At 34.0% G+C, this 22825-nt stretch overlaps 1 protein-coding gene across 6 annotated transcripts in view; it reads right to left on the bottom strand.

The window, feature by feature from the left end:
* The window catches only part of TBCK (TBC1 domain containing kinase), a 197001-nt gene that overhangs the window by 39523 nt on the left and 134653 nt on the right, over nt 1–22825 (bottom strand). The window lies entirely within an intron of this gene.

The raw sequence follows: 22825 nt of genomic DNA, 5'->3' as shown, positions 1-22825 counted from the left end.
AGAAAATAAAGCACATGAATCACTTATCAGACAGACTTATTTTGGAAAAGACAATGTTTACAGTTGGAGCTTTAATATCAGCTCTCATCTCTTGGGTTTGCCTGACTATGCCATAAACTCTTTAGTGGTAAAGCACTGTTCTCAAACTTGATTGGCTTTTAAACAGAAATGGAAATTGCTAAGCTTTATGGATTTATGGCTCATAATAAGAAATAGGTATTAGGACTTTTAATTTTTCAGTATTAGGAATTAAAGTTACTTAAGCATTCTGAAATTAAAAGTAGTTCAGAAAGATAAAAGAGCTTTAAAATCAGCAAGCCATACAATCAATGCTTCTATCTCCTTTTTCATTAGATTGCAATCTCTACAGGTATTTTTTTGAGCCTTCACATGAAGTCATACAATTTTGAAGATAAAATAAAGAACTTTTGATTACCCTAGCTATGCTTTTAATCATTTTTAATGAATGTGTCATTTCAGAGGTTTGGACTAGGCTGGTGAAGAGGATTTCACAAAAGTGTTCTCTATGAAGAAAGAACTGACTGATTTAAGAAAGAGTTGACCATGACATTGGTTACAATCAAATGTATCATACATAAGGAGTTTTTCAAAGGAAAGAGCAATTACTATGTGAAGTGGCTGGAACAGAAGAAGAGAGGAATAACTGAAGAATTAATAATTTTTGGAACTTTTGTGACTGTTTATCAGCAAAGAACTTTAATATAATGCATGCAAGTTCCAGTGCCAATTAATTTTAGGAGGTTAGTAAATTAGATTTAGGACAAATTATACTACTTTGCTTTATGGAGAAAGTAATTATAATATTAAAATACAAAATCTAGTTTTTCTTTTACTAGACAGTTTTATGTTCAATTTTACTATTGTATAATTTCCACTTAGAGGCATAAAAATAAAACTTCTATACGATATTTTTGCCTCATTTAGTATCACTGACATTGACATTTTCCTGTGTGACTGGGTTTTAAATTCATGTGACTTTGTCCATGGACAATGGACAAGAATTTAGGATAAGTGTAGAAATGCCTATTAATTTATCATTTCTGCCTAAGAACTCGTATATGCAACACGTTAAGCATAGATGTTCAAATATTAGAAGCCAGTTTGTATGACAACTACTTAAAAAACTCATATTCTATTGCCAACTACAGTCAGAATTTATTTAGCAGTGTTAATGACAGAAATCATATTTTAGTAGAGTGGGCTCTCTAAAATAGCTTTCTGGATATATTAGAGTACTAACCACGCAAGGAAAAATCTAAACCTGGTAACAAGACAGGCATTTTTCTATGTGCATTAAATTACTGGAAGAATGACTGTCATGATACCTGAGTTGAAATGGTAGATTTTTCATGAGATTGCTGTATGCCCTTATGCTGCATATGTAACCAGCAACTATAAGGGTATAACTGTATATACTTATATTTCATATGTAAAAGCTCCTAAATAACTAAAGGCCTTTTAACTATGAGAATACAGAGCTTGTGTTTAGAATACTCTTTCTATATTTTCTGTCATGGATACTGGCATTAATTCCAACCTAGTTATGCAAGACAGAAATCTGGAAATAATCACAGACTCTTCATTCTTCCTTATTCCTACTGAACATATCCCTAAGTTACACCAAAGTATCTCTTTAATCTGTTCTCTGATTCACTGTCCTTGATCAGGGCTTCATCATCTCTTACATGGACTATAGAACTGTTTGCCTCACTTCATGTCACTCTTTTTCTCCACTTCCTTTTTCACCTAAAGTTATCTTTTCTAATATGTCTTTCAAATGCCACTTGAATTAAAAACAAAAATCTGATCACCTCAATGGCTCATTGATTGAATTAAATCCAAATTCCTTAGTATGGCAGAAAGCCCTTTATGGATCGATCCTTGTCTATAGCAAGCAGGAACCCACAGGCTCTGGAACTCAAATCTTGGTCACCCCACATACTAGTGTGTGACTTTGGGCATGATCTTTAACATCTCTATACAATTTTTTCTTCTGCAAAGCGTAGTAGTAATTACTTGAACCCTCCTGGGTCGTTGTAAGGATCAATTGAATTAATCTATATAAATAATTTAGATTGGTGTCTGACTCACTGTAAGAGTGCAATAATAGTTTGCTATCTTATTTCTTTTCTCACTTCCCAATAGCGTGTACCTTATACTTTGGCAATACAGACCGACTTTTCATAGTAGCATGCCTTTGCACACATTGCTTGCTCTGCTTAGAATGCCATACTTTGTCTATCTAATAAATCCCTGCTTACCTTTCAAGTTAGCAGCTCAAACATTACCTTCTCTGTAAAGAAAGCCTTTCTTTTTAACTCCTGACAGACAATTTCTCTTCTGTGTTACCACAGGTATTTGGTATACGTCTTAACTATAATGGGATTCACTTCCCACTAGACTGAAACTCCTCAAAGATAAGAAAATGAGTTGTATGCCCATGTCTCTCCCAGGAACCAGCATATTATCTGACATATAAGTGGTATTCAAATATATTTGTTGAAAATAAATAAGTAAACTAATATTTGTAATTCTTCCGTTACTTCTGAATAACTTTGTGCTCTGCGGCTATGTATATGTTCCCAAAACAATGTGTACACACCTCCATCATTATAATTACTGTATTTGTGATATATTGTCTGTTTTCTCCATTTGACTTACAATATCCTTGAAAGGTTCCATGTCTTTTCATATTTGTATCTCTAAAAGCTAGAATGAGGTCTGGCACAAAGAAACTGAGTAGATATTTAATGAATGAATGAGTGAATAAAAATATGATTAAATAATGCTACAGAACAGAATCTATCCTTATGTCTGGATTATTGGACTTTTCAGGAATTTAAAGGAATGATATATTATGACCAAGTAGGGCATATTCCAGGAATAAAGGATGGTTCAATGTTAGGACGATTTTTAAAACAATGTATCACCTTTAATTAGTCAAAGGAGACAGAGCATGTAATCATCACCATAGGTGACATAAAGCCATATGTGTTAAAACTTAACATTTATTCCCAATTTTAGAAAAAAGAAACTCATGGTAAACACATGAGAAGGAAAATTAATTAGAATATGCAAGATGTTCTTTAAGACAGATGTCTTTATCGCAAGTATCTGACATTCTACTTAATGATAAACCTGAGGCAGATTTACTAAAATGAAAATGCAGAAATATAACTATCAGTATTATTATTTAATACTGTTACGGAAGTTGCTGTGGAGCCAAGAAAAGTATATAAGGGATATAAATACTGGGAAAAAAAGAATTACTTTAATTTTAGATGACATAATAGTCTTCTTAGAAAATCCATAATGTTTATAGGCAAATCTAATAAAACTGGAAGAAATTTGGTAATGTTTTAGTTACAACATACATACAACAAAGTCATTAGCTTCTCTATGTGGCAGTAGTAGCCAGTCAGAAAATATAATGAGCAAAAGCTTTTATTCACAATATTAAAATATTCCTCCAAAATAAAACACTTGGAAATAAGTGGGTCATATTTAAAGTAAATGAGAGTTTTGCGATGGGCATTTGAAAGAAGATGTATGATGCTATCTAGAAAGAAAGATTTAATATTACAAGAACTTAACTTTTCCTCAGAGCAATATATTAATATATAGTAATTTTATCAAACTCTTAAAAAATACAGAAATATTAAAATATCTCATTATATATATTTTAAATATATAAAATTAACATTATATGCTACTACACTAGAATAGACAAAAAGATGAACAGGACATAATGGGATGCACAGAAACAGAGTAAAATATATCTAAGTATCTGGTAAAAGAATAGGATGCCATGTCAAATTGTCGGGAAAAAGGATGTATCATTTAGGATATAGTGTTGACAACTTATTAACTGGAAGAAAATAAAAATATGTGTCTATCTTACACTATACAGCAAAATGAATAAGAGGTGGAATAAAGAGTTATGCATAAAAAGTGGACTCACAAAAGGATGAGAAAAAGTACTGATTACTAGAATATTTATAAGCATAGCAAAAGCTGAACTTATAAAGAAGAGTAATATATGTGAAAAATAAAAGTAAAGATAAATTTAAAAAATTTGTTTAGTTAAAAAAAGGAGGGGATATCCAAAAGACAAACAACAAATGTTGGCGAGGATGTGGAGAAAAGGGAACCCTCCTACACTGCTGGTGGGAATGTAAATTAGTTCAACCATTGTGGAAAGCAGTAGCGAGGTTCCTCAAAAAACTCAAAATAGAAATACCACTTGACCCAGGAATTACACTCCTAGGAATTTACCCTAAGAATGCAGCAGCCCAGTTTCAAAAATACATATGCATCCCTGTTTATCGCAACAGTATTTACAATAGCCAAGATGATGGATGAATGGATAAAGGTGTGGTACATATACACAATGGAATATTATTCAGCCGTAAGAAGAAAACAAATCCTATCGTTTGCAACAACACGTGTGGAGCTAGAGGGTATTATGCTCAGTGAAATAAGCCAGGTGGAGAAAGACAAGCACCAAATGATTTCACTCATCTGTGGAGTATAAGAACAAAGAAAAAAATGGAAGGAACAAAACAGCAGCAGACTCACAGAACCCAAGAATGGACTAAGAGTTATCAAAGGGAAAGGGACTGGGGAGGATGGGTGGGAAGGGAGGGATAAGGTGGAAAAAAGGGCATTACGATTAGCACACATAATGTAGCAGTGGTGGGTTGGGGACACAGAAAAGGCAGTATAACACAGAGAAGACAAGTAATGATTCTATAGCATCTTACTATGCTGATGGACAGTGACTGTAACGGGGTATGTGGCGGGGACTTGATAATAGCGGGAGTCTAGTAACCATAATGTTGTTCAAGTAATTGAACATTAATGATACCAAAATAAGAAAAATAAAAAAAGAGGGGACATGTAAATATATACTTAACAAAAGAAAAACAAATAGGTACTAATTTTTTTTTTTTTACATCACTAGTAATCACAGAAACATAAAAATGTGTCACAATCACTAATACAACAGACAGGCAAGTGCTCTGGATATCTTCTGTTTGACCCTCTTCATTAACTACCCACTGGTTACCATCTTGCTTTCAAAACTCTGGGAGGCAACCTATTTGGGCCACATCAAGAGGGGTCCTCTAGCTTTCATGTAGGTACAGACAAAAGGGAGAATGAGGTGGGGATATTTATTCCCCTGGTTCCCTACCTGAGAATTCACCATGGCCTTGCTATGTCCATTGACTGAAGGTCACTGTGCCTCTCAGGGTGGCTTTCTCTACCTGCTTCTCCTTTTTCATGTTGTTAACCTCTTTCTCTCACATCCCTTTTAGCCTTTGGGTGGTAAGAAGGCTGTAGCCAGCATACACAATTTATTCCATTATCTCTTATATTTTTGTCAACATTCTACCATCATCTTTGTGGTTACTATCTTTCTAAATAAACCATTCTTGAATTATCTTAATTTGCAGTACCATCTTTTGCTGTTGGTTGAACTATGACAGTAAGGGTGTAGGGAAGAACTCTAAAACACATGTTTTAAATGTGTGAATCAACATCTTTCTGAAGAAAAATATGCTAATATGTATTAAACACTTTCAAAATATGCATATCTTTTAATATAGTAATTTATTTTTAGAGATTTGTTCTACATACATAAAAACAGACTATACAAAGTTCTATGGAAAAAGTATATCAAAACATTGTTTTTCTTAAATTATGAAAAACTGGAAATAATGTCAATATATGATAAAAAGAGATAGTATAAACAAGTGGCAGTGAATTCATGTAAAGAAATGTCATTTATACACTAAAATCATATTTTTGAAAAATATTCCTTAATAGAGGAAATAGGATATATTTCAAGGGAAAAAAGACCCTACAAAATTATGAATTCACTATAATATCAGTTGGGACATATATCATAGTGAATATATGTGTGTGTATGAGTGTAAACACATGCGTGCATGCGTGCATATGTATATGTGTGTATATACATGTATTTTCATATATGTATGAATGATACATAGAAACTCTAAAAGTGGTTATCTGTGAGTTAATAGAATTTGCTTCTTTTTTAATGCTTTTCTGTGTTTTAATTTTATTCCTTAAGTATGAGTTATTTTTGAAAATTAAAAAATTTATAAAAATTAGAGTTGTTTTCAACCAGCATTATTACATAACTTTCTTGGATATTTCATAACTATGAATCTACTCAGAATCTCCTTGGTCTGAAGACAATTCATATCAAATGTTCACAGTGGTATGAAAAGGCTTTACAATGAGGACTCATGGCTATATTCACCACTATAGGTAATCTGATCTGGCACTGGAAAATATGTACAGATGTTAAAGAAAAACAATGAAATCTTAAATTCTTCAATTCAGATAAAATTTTTAAATGATAATCAAATGATTTCACTCATATGTGGAGTATAAGAACAAAAAAAACTGAAGGAACAAAAGAGCAGCAAAATCACAGAACCCAAGACTAACAGTTACCAAAGGGAAAGGGACTGGGGAGGATGGGTGGGAAGGGAGGGATAAGGGTGGGGAAAAAGAAAGGGGGCATTAGGATTAGCATGTATAATGTGGGGGTGGGCATGGGGAGGGCTGTACAACACAGTGAAGACAAGTAGTGACTCTACAGCATCTTACTATGCTGATGGACTGTGACTGTAATAGGGTTTGTGGGGGGGACTTGGTGAAGGAGGGAGCCTAGTAAACATAATGTTCTGCATGTAATTGTAGATTAACAATAACAAAAATAAATAAATAAATAAACATATAAATAAGTAAAAGAGATCAGCAATTAGGGCAGGTTTTAATATATTCAAGTTTGGAAAGCAGACACACAAAAGTTAATAAGGACAACTGGATAAAAAATATTTGAGGTTTATTGGAATGTTTCATTGGCAAGGACTACTCTGTTTCATGAAGAAATATTTGAATAAACTGATGTTTATCTACTTCAAGTGTATGAAGAATTCACAGAGAAGGCTGATTGGCTGCATGGAAAAATATTTAATATACTTTTTCTAAATCTCTACCAACACAATGTAAATTATACCATAATTACAATATTTTTCCTAGTTTAACATAAGATAGTGGAAATTGTTGGTAGATTACTGCATAAGTGGTTGATACTTGTCTTAGCAACAATTTTGCTTCTTTAAGGGTAATATATATTGATCCTGCATTCAGAAACAACTCCATATGTGATCATATTTACAATATATATTATTAGAAGGTTAAAAACAGAACAACAAAAACTCTTCCTCATGGAAGGAAGCAGTTTTCATGTATCATGCTATTGTGTGTGTGCATGTTTAGGGAAGGGTAGGAGAGAGAGAAAAAAATCTTAATTTAAAAATTAGCCTTTTGGAAATTAAAAGATATTTACAGAATCTGTGCATAAATGAGGCCAATAGGGCTGCTTTCAGGAGATACAGATATTTGATAGTTTGAAGTTTTTTTCTCAGGGACAGGATGACCTCAGAATGTCTACAGTACTGGTTTTCTGAGTCAATTAAAAAATCTTTTCACTTTAAAAGCAAAGTAAAATTTATTAAATATCTACTCTATAATTCAAAAACTTAAAATAAAGCAGCACAGAAATGACATACACTGTACACATTTCCTGTAGAAAGATTTATCTGAATTTTGAGCAAAAACAATTTTCTAAGAAGACTATTAAATTTCACTGAATAATTGGAGTTGGAAAACTGGGACACTAAAAATAATCTTCTAAAATAAAGGTGGAAATATGAATCAGAAAGTATAAAAAGCAAAAGTAGGCATGCTTATGAATCAGAGAACATCACAGGGCTAACCACATGTTAAATAATGTGTTTCAACACCATGGAAATGCACTTTTTTTCTTGAGGACAACCTATAAAAGCAAAACTCTACTCAAGGACTTCTTTCAAGTGACATTATGTTTCTAGGAAAGACTGGATCAATATAAACAGGCTGATGATAGCACTGAGCCAGGTACATCAATAACTTAAATTTCTTTTGAATGGCCCATAGCAAGTGTAATAGGGCCCTGATCAAAGAAGGTGCTAACATGTTTAATATATGCACACATGTGTAACAGGATGCTGAGTGATGTTGTCCCTATGTTGAGATAACAAGGCTCTAATATGCAGCACTTCCCCTAGGGCTCAGAAAGGACAAAAATGACTCTACTACTTACAGCTATCACTTCAGCCCCAGCATGCCCCTTCCTCCCAGCCCATATCAGGAGCTTAGTGGGGGCAGAAGGGGAGGGCATTAACTTTGTGGAAAGCACAGTGTTCAAGATGGACCTTCTTTCCTATCCTGTGGATAAAGGGGGTGTTTCTGGACGCTAGAATCCTCCCCTAACAGGCAAATGAGAGGCAGTGCTCAGGACAGTCACTTGCAGAGATCTGGGCACACTTGCAAGAAAGGGTGCTTGACTTTCTGCTTTGTAGTAAAATGTCTACTTAACGCAGAAGATTTATTAACCCATTGTGCACTTCTCTGAGCAGGCATGGATTAGAGAGGCATGGCAGTCATGAGAGAGGTGGTGGGAGACATTTACCTTCCCTGACCTTAAATTCCTAAACTGTAGAGTGGGAATAATGACACTTGCCTTATTTACCAAACAAATTTACTGGGAGGATCAATTCCTATAACAGATTGAGAAAGACAATGAAGAGATCAGTTTAATGAGCTGAACAACCATCCTGGGAATTAGAGGGAAATAGTATTGCTTAGGTAGGTAGGGGACAGATCATGAGGGCTCTGAGAGACAGAGAAGCTTGAAGATTTAAGAAATAAATAAGTACTGTAGGATTTAGGGCAATGTGTCACATGTTAGCAGTATCTTAGAAAGATTAATTTGGCTGTATTTTGAAGGATGAAATAGAGATAGGAAAAGTTACAGGCAGAAAAGACTTGCTAGAAAGTGAATTTTATGAAAACCTAGAGGAAGTGACAATTCTGGAAATCGAGAGCTTTGCTCTGTTCATTATCCTCTTTTTTCCTTCAGTCTCCCTTTTTGCTATTTTTCTTTGGCCTGCAAATTCATCCACTTTTCTCCCATCCACAGTAAAAGATGAATTAAAACAATAAATAATAAATAATAAAATTACTCTCCAAGGGGTGAATCCTTCTCTAGCTACTATCCTCCTACCTTCATTTCACCTCTACTTCCCTGGACCCACTGCAACTTGATGATACCAAAGACAGAGTGTTATATTATTCAGAAAGTGGACAATTTGGGAACAGTTCTTTGAAAAGGTAATCTTTGAGTTGAGATTAGCAGTTTACCAACTAAAGAATTGGGGGTTTTTATGCATATTCTGTGTGAAGCAATTCTAACAAATACATTGGAAAGGTGTTTCGGTTCTACCTCTAGGAGGTATGCTGAATAAAGTTTCTGTCATTTGAAATCCTTTCCACATTTTTTCAATTTAGTCTTATATGAATGAGGCAAAAATTTCAGTAAAGATACTATTTTCATTTTGAAAGAATTTTTAAAAGTTTAGATGTCAACTATTAATCAGAATTTCTTAGGTTTATAGTCCCTGCTTTATACTGCTACTGTTCTCTTCCAACACACCATGAGCTCCTTGAAAGCAGGGACTAGGACTGTTTCTGCAGACAGCCTGGAACTCAGTAGCTATTCAGTAAAACTGGGTATATTAGTGAAAGGGTAAAGGAATAAAGGAAAACCTAGGGAGGCACTCTAAGAAAACATATAGAAGATAAAGTATACGGATGAGTAAGTGATGGTCTCTTAAATTTTGAACATGGGAGATTAGGGGACAAAGGATAGTAACACTGATAGTGGATAAGGGGAAGCCAAATTCAGATTTAGATATGTGAAACTGAGGTTGCATAGGATCTACTAAGTTGAAGTGTTGAGCGTGCAGAGTCAGCAACTGGTGTTTGGGAGAAGTCATAGCTAGAGAATCCTATTTTTAGAGTTCCAAAGATTAACAAATTTTGAGAAAATCTGAGAAAATCTTTATCTGAATAAGGCTTAAAATACATAGACTTGACATTTTTAAGGGTAATATTCATCAATTATTGTTTTTCCATGTCTACAATAAATAAACTCTGCTTTCTTAGTGCTAGATATTTCAAGCTCATTTACGAGGAGGGACAGCCTTTTGCACATGGCACATACAGACATCATTCTCAAAGAAAAACTACCTTCAAAAACTTTATCTACAAAGACATTTTTACCCATTTATTTAAAATAATAAAGTGTTTCAGTGGCATTTTGGTATTTTCATTTCTCCCTCTTGTTTTTAGATAGAATAGGGAGAGGTTACTATTTCAGAGATAAAGAAATATAACCTCTAAAATGGTGTTTGAAATAAATTGTCATGGTCTGGAAGTTGCATAACATAGCTCTCACATTAGAGAGAGTATTTCCCCTACCCCTCAAATAAGAGATAAGGTACATGAATAGGAAACACAAAGAAGGATAGTTTTTTTTGTGATCAAGGATTTTATGCTAAAAATTTCACAGATGTGCTCCTGAAAAATTGTGTGTAAGCTAAATTTCTATGAAGAGAATAATTTCCCCTTTGATATACAATATCATTTTGGAGATATTCATCTCTCTGCATCTCGATTTTCTCATGTATAAAATGAAGGGGTAGGAGTAAATATCTTATGTTTCCTTTAGCTCCAGAATTCTATAATCTAATTTTTCATTGATTTTCAACTGGCAATAGGCCCTTAAACTCTTAGTTAACCTCTTAAACAAAGGTCAGAAACTTGTACATGGTAATTAATTACACTACAGGAGTTTAAAGAGATTAAGAGCAATTCTAATTGTGAGGTTTGAAGTGTTCATAAAGCATGACATGCTTAATAAACTTGAATCAATAAGAACTTATGCATTTCAAAGACAAGTAGCAGGCAAATAGTTCATAGTTTAAACTGGTTGAAGTTGAAGGAAGAGAGCAGTTATGGAAAGTGAAGAACTCTCGTATCAGTGATTTATGGGCAAAAACTGGGTCAACTTGGCAAAAAACAAATGTGGGGAATGATGGTGCTGGATAGAAATGACAGAAAACATTGTGTGTGTGTGGATAAAATGAGAGTTCCTGTGGCAAGGATTCATTCTCACCTGGCCCTGGTTGACTAGCTCACTGCACACGTGTGGGCAATACATTGTTATTGACTCTATATAAGGAGCTCCACCCAGTGCTCTGGGCAACACGGTGGCAGGGCTGCAAGGCTGCAGGAGAGCCGAACAGTGGCTGGAGTGGTAGCAGCGCCGAGAACAGAGACCCAGAGGATGGCTGGGCAGATAAGAGGGGCCCAGAGGTAGAGACCAGCTTGCTGCAGGCAGACTCGCTCTGAGTGAACAGGATTTTAGTGACTGACCTGCTACCGTGGAAATAAAGTTGCCCTAAGAACATTTTACTGTCATTTTCTTTGGTCACATTGAATCCATAGCGAACTTGCTGGGGACTGAAACCCATTGGCAAGACAGTGTGTTCCTATATGCTGGAAATAATTTTCAAAATAAAACCAAAGCCTGATACATTTCCTAGATTGAGGCAAACAAAATGAAAAAGTTAAACACGAGAGCAGCTCCACAGCAGAACTCCTGGAGGTGGCACTTGGCATGCCTCTTCTGGGATGTGACAGAGTTGCTGCTCTGCATAGATCATGGTCAGTTTTCAATGGCATCAAAGATTCAGGCAGTGAAGCCAGCTGGTGACCAAGAGGTCAGAGTATCTGAGTTAGTCCAGTTGGTCTTTTCCTCTCAAACTCTTAACTTTTCAAGGTATAAGCCCTTACTTGAATTGGGTTGCTGACTCCACTATACTTTTCTGCTCAGATGTTCCTTGCCACTTGGGAAACTACTCCATTACCCCTCACTATATAACCAAAGGATGTCAAGTAAGGGACCAAAATACTTTCTGACTGGAAGCTTCAGTAAATCTCTGTGAAACAAAATCTGGAGGCCTGCCTCTCTCATTCCTGCTGTGTCAAGGACCAGGTAAAGTGAGCTTTTTGAAGTGTAACTGTTGTACCATGTTTAATTTCTGGTGGAATGTTCAGCTACTATCATGCATCAGCCAACCATTTTTAATATAACTGAGATGGCCCAAGTGAAGGGAAATTCCATTTCAGCTGTGAAGACAGATTGCTTAAAACCTTATGATGGAGGAAGGATATTCAATTGTTTTTAATCTCATATTTTAATACATGACAAACCATCTCAGACAAGTCTTACAAGAATATAGATATAGAAATATCAAGGTCTGTAATGTATTTACTTGTATTTCAAACTTCTTTCACATAAAGGAAGAGATTTTGATGAGAAAGGTTACTTACACATGTCACAACCAACCTAAAGTCAGGGATCACCAATATGTTTTTTTAATTTTATCAAATGTACATGATAGTGGTTCAACAGTCCCACTCCCTCCCCTTTGGTAACCACTAGTTACTTCAGTGTCTATGAGTCTAATGATGTTTTGTTTCTTCTGTTTTGCTTTGTTTATAAATTCCACAAATAAGTGAAATCACATGGTATTTGTCTTTCTCTGCCTGGCTTTTTTCACAGACCATAATATTCTCTAGATCCCTCCAGGTTGTTGCAAATGGCATTTTTCTTTTTATGGTGGAATACTATTTCACCATGCAAATGTACCACACCTTTTTTATCCAGTCATCTATTGATGGACACTTAGGTTGCTTCCATATCTTGGCTATTGCAAACAGTGCAGTGATAAATGGGTGCCTGTATCTTTGAATCAGAATTTTGTTTTCTTCAGGTCAATTCCTAAGAGTGGAATTACTGGATCAAATGATATTTCTATTTTTAATTTTTTGAGGAACCTCTACACTGCTTTCCATAGCAGTTGCACCAATTTACAGTACCACCAACAGTGTTGAGGGGTTCGTATTTCTCTGGACCCTCGCCAGCATTTGTTATTTCTTGTCTTTTGGATAGTGGCCATTCTAACTAGTGTGAGATGATTATATCATTGGAGTTTTAATTTTCATTTCCCTGATAATTAGTGACATAGAGCATCTTCCCATGTGCCCGTTGGCCATTTGTATTTCTTCTTTGGAGAAATGTCTGTTCAGATCTACTGTCCATTTTTTGATCAGGTTATTTGTTTTTTGGGTGTTGAGATGTATTAGTTCTTTATATATTTTGAATGTTAACCCCTTATCAGATGATTCATTTATGAATATATTCTCCCATACTGTAGGATGCCTTTCTGTTTTGCTGATGGTGGCCTTTACTGTACAGAAGCCTTATACTTTGATGTAGTACCACTTGTTCTTTTTTTATTTTGTTTCCCTTGCCCAAGGAGATGTGTCCAGGAAAAAATTGCTCATGTTTAAATTCAAGAGATTTTTGCATGTGTTTTCTTCTAAGAGTTTTATGGTTTCATGACTTACATTCAGGTCTTTGATCCATTTTGAGTTAACTTTTGTGTGTGGAGTTAGACTATAATCCAGTTTCATTCTCTTACATGTAGCTGTCCAGTTTTGCCAACACCAGTTGTTGAAGAGGCTGTCATTTCCCCATTGTATATCCATGGCTCCTTTACCGTATATTAATTGACCATAGATGCATGGGTTTATATCTGGCATCTCTATTCTGTTCCATTGAACTATAAGTCTGTTCTTGTGCCAGTACCAAATTGTTTTGATTACTGTGGCTTTATAATAGAGCTTGAAGTCAGGGAGCATAATTCCCCCAGCTTTGTTCTTCTTTCTCAGGATTGCTTTGGCTATTCAGGGTCTTTTGTGGTTCCATATGAATTTTAGAACTATTTGCTCTAGTTCACTGAAGAATGCTGTTGATATTTTGATAGGGATAGCAGTGAATCTTTAAATAGCTTTAGGCAGGATGGACATTTTGACAACGTTAATTCTTCCTATCCATGAGCATGGGATAGATTTCCATTTAATCACATCTTCTTTAATTTCTCTCCTGAGTGTCTTATAGTTTTCAGAGCATAGGTCTTTCACCTCCTTGGTTAGGTTTATTCCTAGGTATTTTATTCTTTTTGATGCAATTGTACATAGAGTTGTTTTCCTGATTTCTCTTTCTGCTAGTTCATTGTTAAAATATAGGAATGAAACAGATTTCTATGTATTAATTTTGCATCCTGCAACTTTGCTGAATTGTTATTATTTCTAGTAGATTTCTTTGGATTATTTAGGGTTTTCTGTGTATAATATCATGTCATCTGCAAATAGTGTGTTTAACTTCTTTACCATGTTCGGATGCCTTTTATCTCTGTGTTGTCTGATTGTTGTGGCTTGAAACTCCAGTACTTTGTTGAGTAGAAGTGGTGAGAGTGGGATCCTTGTTTTGGTCCTGCTCTTAGAGGAAAAGTTTTCAGCATTTTGCTATTAAGTATGATGTTGGCTATGGGTTTGTTGTATATGGCCTTTATTATGTTGAGGTACATACCCTCTATACCTGTTTTGTTGAGAGTTTTTACCATGAATGGATGTTAAATTTTGTCAAATGCTTTTTCAGCATATATTGAGATGATCATGCGGTTTTTATCCTTCTTTATGTTAATGCGGTATATGATATTAATGGGTTTGTGGATATTGTACCATCCTTGCATCCCTGGAAGAAACCCCACTTGGTCATGACGTATGATCCTCTTGATGTATTTTTGGATTCAGTTTGCTAATATTTTGTTTGAAATTTTTGCACCTATGTTCATCAGGGATATTGGTTTGTAATTTTCTTTTTTTGTGGCATGTTTTTCTGGTTTTGGTATTAGAGTGATGCTGGCTTGGCCTCATAGAATGCGTTTGGCAGTATTCCTTCCTCTTCTACTTTTTGGAGTATTTTAAGAAGGATGGGTATTAGCTCCTCCTGGTAGAATTCAGCTGTGAAGCCATCTGTACCTGTGATTTTGTTTTGGGGAAGTTTTTCAGTACCAAATCAATTTCATTGTTGGCAATTGGTCTGTTCAGATACTTTGTTTCTTCTTGGGTCAGTCTTGAAAGGTTGTATTTCTCTAGGATGTCCATTTCTTCTAAGTTGTCCAATTTATTGGCATATAATTTTTCATAGCATTCTTTAATAATTCTTTGTATTTCTGCAGTATCCATTGTGATTATTCATTTCTGATTTTGTTTCTGTGTATATACTCTCTTTTTTCTTGATAAGTCTGACTAGGGATTTATCTATTTTGTTTATTTTTTTCAAAGTACCAGTTCCTGGTTTCATTGATTTTTTCTATTGTTTTATTCTTCTCTATTTTATTTATTTCTGCTCTGATCTTTATTATGTCCCTCCTTCTAATGACTTTGGATTTCATTTGTTCTTCTTTTTCTAGTTTCTTTAGTTGTGATTTTAGACTATTTATTTGGAATTATTTTTGTTTCTTGAGGAAGGCCTGTATTGCTATGTACTTTCCTCTTACTGCCTTTGCTGCATCCCAGATTTTGGGCTGTTGTGTTTTTGTTTTCATTTGTATGCATGTATTGCTTGATTTCTATTTTAATTTGTACATTGATCCACTGATTATTTAAAAGCATGCTGTTTAGCCTCCATGTGTTTGTAAGTTTTTCTGTTTTCTTTGAGTTATTTCTAGTTTCATACCAGCGTGTTCTGAAAAGCTGCTTGATACAATTTCAATCTTTTTTAATTTATTGAGGCTCTTCTTATGGCCTAATATGTGATCTATTCTGGAGAACATTCCATGTGCACTTGAGAAAAATTGTATACTGCTGCTTTTGGATGGAGTGTTCTGTAGATATCTGTGAAGTCCATTTGATCTAATATATTGTTCAGTGCCTGTTTCCTTATTTTCTGTCTGGTTGATCTATTAATGTGAGTGGTGTGGTAAAATCTCCTAAAATGAATGTGTTTCATTCTCTTTCCTCCTTTAATTCTACTAGTATTTATTTTACATATTTAGGTACTCCTTTGTTGGGTGCATAGATATTTATAATGATTATATTCTCTTATTGGACTGATCCCTTTATCATTATGTAATGTCCTTGTTTTTCTCTTTTTTAAATTTCTTTGTCTTGAAAATCTATTTTGTCTGATATGAGTTCTGCCACTCCTGCTTTTTTTCTCCCTATTATTTGCATGGAATAGATTCTTCCATCCCTTCATTTTCAGTTTGTATACATCTTTAGGTCTGAAATGAGTCTCTTGTAGGCAGCATATAGATGGGTCTTGTTCCCTTATCCATTCTGACACTTATTTCTTTTCATTGGTACATTCAGTCCATTTACATTAAAGGTGATTATTGATAGATATATACTTATTCTCATTTTATTGTTTTCTGGCTGTTTTTTATATCTCCTCTGTGTTCCTTTCTTCCTCTCTTATACTCTTCTCTTGTCATTGATGGTTTTCTTTAATGTTGCAATTGGATTTTTCTCTCCTTTTAAAATTTATTTATTTTGTGTATTTACTGTAGGCTTTAGTTTTGTGGTTACCAAAGGTTCAAGGATAGCTTCATTACTATTTAATAGTCTATCTTAAATTGCTGATTACTTTATTTCAAACACAATCTAAGTACTTTACTTTTCCTTCTTCTTCCACATTTTTTGTACTAGAGGTCATAACCTGCACTTTTTATGTACCCCTTAACTGATATTGTGTATAGCTGGTTTTGTTCCTTTTAATTTCATACTTGCTGGGTAATTAGTTGGTCTACTACTTTTACTGGGGGTTTATTTTCACTGGTGAAAGCTATTTAGCCTTAGGGTCATTTCCATCTTTAGCAATCCCTTTAGCATATTATGTAAGAGTAGCTTAGTGGTGGTAAACTCCTTCAACTTTTGTTTATATGGAAATTGTTTAATCATTGCTTCAAATTTAAATGATAATCTTACTAGGTAGTGAATTTTTGGTTGGAGGTCCTTCTGTTTCAGTACATTAAATATGCCACTCCCTTCTGGCCTGTAGTTTCTGTTGAAAAGTCGGCTGATAGCCTGATGGGATTTCCTCTATAGGCAATCTTTTTTCTCTCTCTGGCTGTTTTTAACACTCTCTCCTTACCTTTGAAATTCACCATTTTAATTATATGTCTTGTTGTTGCCTTGCTGGGGTTCCTTTTGTTAGGGGATCTCTGTGCTTCTGTGATCTGAAAGTATATTTCTTACCCAGATGGAAGAAGTTACCAACAATTATTTCCTTAAAGAGACTTTCTATTCCTTTGTCTTTCTCTTCTCCTTCTGGTACCCCTATTGTGGGAATATTGTTTTGTTTGGATCAGTCACATAGCTCTTATCATTCTTTCTTTCCTAGAGATCCTTTTTTCTCTCTATTCCTCATCTTGTTTTCCTCTTCTTTAATTTCTATTTCATTTACTGTCTCCTCTATATGGCCTAATCTGCTTTTAAATCTCTGTACTGTATGTTTCATTTCAGATAGTTTATTCTTCAGCTTGAGTGGCTCTTTTTCAGATATTCTATCTCTTTGTTGAAGTCCTCCCTGAGATCTTGAATACTTTTCTGTAAATCCATGAGCTTGCTTATGACTTTTATTTTGAAATCTTTATTAAGACTGGTGAACTCTGTTTCATTTAGCCCTTTTCTGGATTTCTGTCTTATAGTTTTGATTGGATCAAACTCCTCTGCCTGCTTATTTTGTCAGGGATTCTATATTTCTTCCTGTATTAGATGTCTTTGCTGTGATTTCTGATCCTTTTCTGTGTGGTCCTCTCTTCTTCCTCAGGTGTAGAGGGTCCTTCCTGAAGTCTTCATTTTGTTTTCAGGTCTAGTTGCAATAGGTGTATTTTCCTTTTATGTATTTTTGGGAGGAAGTTTTGGTCTTGTCTTCCTATTCTACCATCTTTCTACTTTATGTGCATAATACATAATACATATCACAGAATATGAATTCATAATTTGAATGGATCCTTTCCATAATGCTAAATTGGTTACTATCCACTTCTTTTTCTCATTGAAAAATAAAAGCATCTCACAGGTAAACTAATTTTTCAATTCATTTTAAATGTATAGTTCTAGATTCTGAGACATAAATTGGGCATAAAGAAATAGGAATTTTTATGAGAAAATCTAATAAATTATTTTATATACAAAAGTCTGTTAAATGTAATAGCAATTACAATGAACTAAAATGACTAGTTATACTGCAATATATAAATTATTGCAATATTTATTCTATATATATTCTATGTTAAGGTTAAATTTAAATAGGACTTCATATGCTTCTTTTGGCTTAATATAACTTAATGTACAATAAAAAAGTAATCTAAGAAAAGGAAAAATTTTCAATAAAGGCATTATATACAATATTTCTTCTGATGAGGTCAATTTTTAAAAACCTATAGTAACAACAATGTACAGATATATTTCAACAATTACATACCCTATTAAAATATCTTTTTTACTCTTTGGCATTTTAAGCCACATTTGCCAGATATTTGAATGTGTTCAAAAGTTTTTTTTTTAACAGAAAAAAAATAAGACAGTTTTATATAATTTGTAAATATATTTAAATTAATTTTATATAATTTGCAATTCTATTGTAAAATCAGATGACAAATTTTTTGGTTAAAACACATGTGGCTACCTTAATTGAAATGACAATAATGCTATCAGTGGTAAGAATACCATATATAATCAAGAATTAAGTAATGTCTGCCAAGGGGATATAGAAAGCCACAGTTGGTACTAGCCTCTCAGGAAAGGTAATTTAAAATTATTTATTATTATATTATTAGAAATAATTATCTCCTTTCTAATCAACCAAGATACAAAGAATTTCTTGGTACTTGTAAACTTTGGCTGGTAAATTTTCAGCAAGGTTTCACTGCTCTTCAAGTCTAGTCATTTTTTTTTTTCTAAATTCCTCTCAAATTCAGGGTTGCCCATTCTATGAATTCTTGCAATTCTTTAAATAACTCTGGTTTAAAATAAAAATCTGCCAGTTTCTGATAGGAATAATGCTTCCTACATAACAGAGCCTAGATTTAGAGATGGCTCCAAAAGCTGAAACATTAATAAAAAGACAAAGATCAGGAGTCAATAGTTATGGCTTAGCTTCACTTCCTATGGAGTATCAGGACAACATGTTGAAAGATAGTTGATAAAACTCCTAGGCCATCAGAGTGCATGATACTTTCATAACATGATAAAACTTCTCTCTCAATTCAAAAGACAACAAAACATTAGAAACACTTTCATTAAGCCTAAGTGTACGATAGAGATGCCCATCATTACCACTGTTATTTAACATTATTTTGAACAAACGGTGACACAATTAAATAACAGATATAAGACATATAAAATTGGAAAAGGAAAATCATCATAATTTGCAGATGATATATAACTGGAAAACTGAATCAACTGAAAATCTATTACAAACAATGAGAGAACATTAATAATAATAATGGCAGATAAATGATGATAATGATGATGATGACAGTGAAAACAGTGTTTATTGTGTGTTGGCAGAGCTCTAAATGTATTAACTCATTTAATCATCCCAATAATCCCATATTCTATTTTAGGGACAACAAGGAGACAGGACACATAGCTGATGTGGCAGAGAAGACATTAAAAAATCAGAGTCTGTATCTCAATCACTATACCAAACTGTAAAATCAACAATCTAGCTATAAAATTATATTCAGCTAGAAAATATAATGGTATAAAACACCCCAATAATAACAACAATAGAAAGGTTAAAATAGGAATTACCTTAACAAGAATATTCAGGAAAACTTTAAAATGCTACAGTAGAACTTAAAAAGAAGACAAGAATAAATAAATAGACATATATTGTTTTTGGGAAAAATAAAACCCAGTATCAAATGTCAGTTTTCCCTACTTACTTATAAATATAATTCAAACACAATATAAATATCAAAATGATATTTTTCAGGGGAGGGAGGAAAAAGACAAGCCAATTCTACAATTCATGTAGAAACACAGTGCCAAATGTATGATATAATCATAATTTTAATAAATTCTTCATATTAGAAAAGAAATAAATGGAAACAGATATGATTGAAAAAGTATTCAGAAGTGATTATAGTACATATTTAGAATCTAGTTTACCATAAGGTGATACTTAGAATCAACGGTAACAAATAAATCATTTGTTTATTTAAAAAATAAACATCTTACTAATCTTAAGAAAACTCAAGTATCTATTTGGTAAGTATAAAACTTAAAAATTCTGTTAAATCAAGTCTGTTAGGAGCCTATTTGTCTACTCTTTGCTAAGCGTTTGTTTTACTGAATTTCTGTTGGATTTTGAATAATAATCTATCATTACAATAGATGTATTTTGTAATAATTCTGGTTTAGCAAGGATTTTTAGTTGCTCAGTTTACCTTTGGGGGAACAAAGAAAGAAATAACCTTTAGCAATGATTCTCTAGCAGATGTAAGGATGCTGCATATAAAAGTTGCCTTTTCTTTTTTCATTACGCACCTTTCTTTGTTAAATTCTCTTAGCACCTATGCAAATCAGATTAACAAAATTTTTAGTAGTGAATTTATTTCTCATACAACACAGCTTGTTTATATATTTTATATATTATATAGAATATCCTGGGAGAAGGGCTGGAATAAACAAGGCATTTATACACTGGGACTGTAAAAACCATTAAAGTCACTGAATCTTGGATATAACAACTGTGTCTGCTGTTGCTAGCCTTTCTATAGAATTGTGCCAGAATCCATTTCTCTTTAAATACCATGGAATGTCAATGATACATGAAATGACACCCCTGAACTTTGAAGCTGCATAAGGAAGATCTCAGTACAAGACTCCAGATAATCATTAGCAAGTTGAAATTGTGCTACCTGTGCCCATCACTTTTCATGAGGGAAACAGATTCTATAGACCTTCTGGTGGAAAAACATTGCTACAGGAACTGTCTCCAACCAATACTGAATTAAAGCAGGCTGCAAAGGAATAAAAACTGTCAGCAGCACATCTTCCTAGCAATTGCATGGTGGATATGCTAATGATGTGTCAAAACATTGCCTTGCTGTCTGTAGGAAAGTGCTCCATTGTCTCACAGCAGCTCAGCAGGTAGCTGGTGCCAATCCTCAGTAGGACACTTTACCCTATCTTATGAGAATAATTATTTTTACCAAAGATAACAGTAATTCATATTTATTTTCTTTTGTGTTCCAATCAAGCACTCCATCCCCACCACCCACCTACCCAAAACTTCTAAACATAATTTTTTACCTTTCAGAGCCTTCCTACTCCCTCCAAAATTTTTTTCCCAATACAACATAACCTAGAAATCTTTTGGTGTTCAGTCATTATTTGATTCTCACCTGACACTGGAAACATTTTCTGCCCTTGTTTCAATTGCTGTGTTTATAGGATACTGTCCTATTCAGAAAGACTTGTGCATCCTGAAATCACTATATTCAGAAAAGTGGCATTTACTAATTTGATGATTTAGAATGAGATGACCAGGGATTGTTATAACTCAGAGGAAGAAAACATCTTTAATATGCAACTATGAATTTTGATTTCCCAGGATAACTTTACAAATAAAGGATAATAGGAAATGTTTAAAAATATAGTGACAAGATATGTAACATGTGTTTCAAGCTTTAGACAACTGCAATGAAACAATTAGATTTTTTAAATGAGAAAAATATGAAGGGTCACTGAGAAAAAGCAATGATAAACATGCATCACTAATTGACACTTTCTTGATCAGGAAATAAAGAATTACCCTTGAGCTATTCTGTGATACTTATCCTGTTTCATTCCACAAAGGTTTGGAGATTTTGGTTCAGCTTATCCTTCCAAAAAATCAAATACATGTTTTTATTCCTTCCTGATACATTATTTCCATCTGCCAAAATAGTTTTCTGGTGTGTTGAATTAAATTACACCCCAAATTTGGAACTGACATACTGTGGGAAAGGAAGTTTATATAGAGTGATAACATCTTGCTAACTCAACTTGAGGGGCTCTGTTTTAAATAACATTTGAGACTGGCAAAAGAACAGTATGGTTGTAATGGGTGCAAGGTTGGGGTGCTGCTGCTCTCTTTTCCCTTCATCTGAACTGAAGATATGTGCCCAATCACCCTTCCTCATGTACCCTCAACTAGTAAGGTATTTGAAAAATGTGGTCCACACCACTATCAAATGAGGACTGTGAAAAACTCTAACTGTAGAGAGCCTTTAACAAATCCAGTTATCATGTCTTGGCAAGTAGGAGGTGCTCAATAAAAGGTTGCTGAATGAATAAGTCAAAATTCTCATAAAATGAGGAGGAAAAATGCAAGAGTAAAATCAACAAAGATTTTTTTTTTCATCATTACTTTTCTCTTGGCTTTGTCTTAATCCACATCAACATTTCTTTTGCTTCTTTTTCTTCTCTTGAAGCAAAATTGTTCATACTTTAAAGTTTTCATGTGGGAGAGCAGTTTGTCACTTTAAATTCTTGATGCTTTCCATGTTGTATGACAATTGTGTTTATATTCATATATTAATACCCTGTAATTATTACTTGGATCACTACATACATTCTGAATTGATTCAATACGTTTTGTTTTTTTTAAATTGATTTCAAGAAGAGAACATCATAAAGTGTTAGCAGGGCACATAAGCTTTTTGACTCCTGGGTAGATTTCTCACTCTAACTTATTTCCACATGAATAGCCTTTGATCTTCCAGTGTTGTAGGTCAGTACCTCTGGGCAGGAACTGCTTTCACAAAGCAGAAAAAGGGGGTTAGAGGAGCCAGGGAAACAAAGCTGTATAAGAGGGCTGGCCCTTGGCAGTGAAGACTAGAGAAGAGGCTCAGAGAGTGAATAGCCTGAGACGGCTATATAGCAGTGAAACAGGTGATGGTTTTGGTTC

Source organism: Manis javanica, chromosome 5 (assembly GCF_040802235.1).
Source record: "Manis javanica isolate MJ-LG chromosome 5, MJ_LKY, whole genome shotgun sequence".
In the NCBI taxonomy this organism is placed as follows: Eukaryota; Metazoa; Chordata; class Mammalia; order Pholidota; family Manidae; genus Manis; species Manis javanica.
This window is presented reverse-complemented; position numbering and strand designations above follow the sequence as displayed.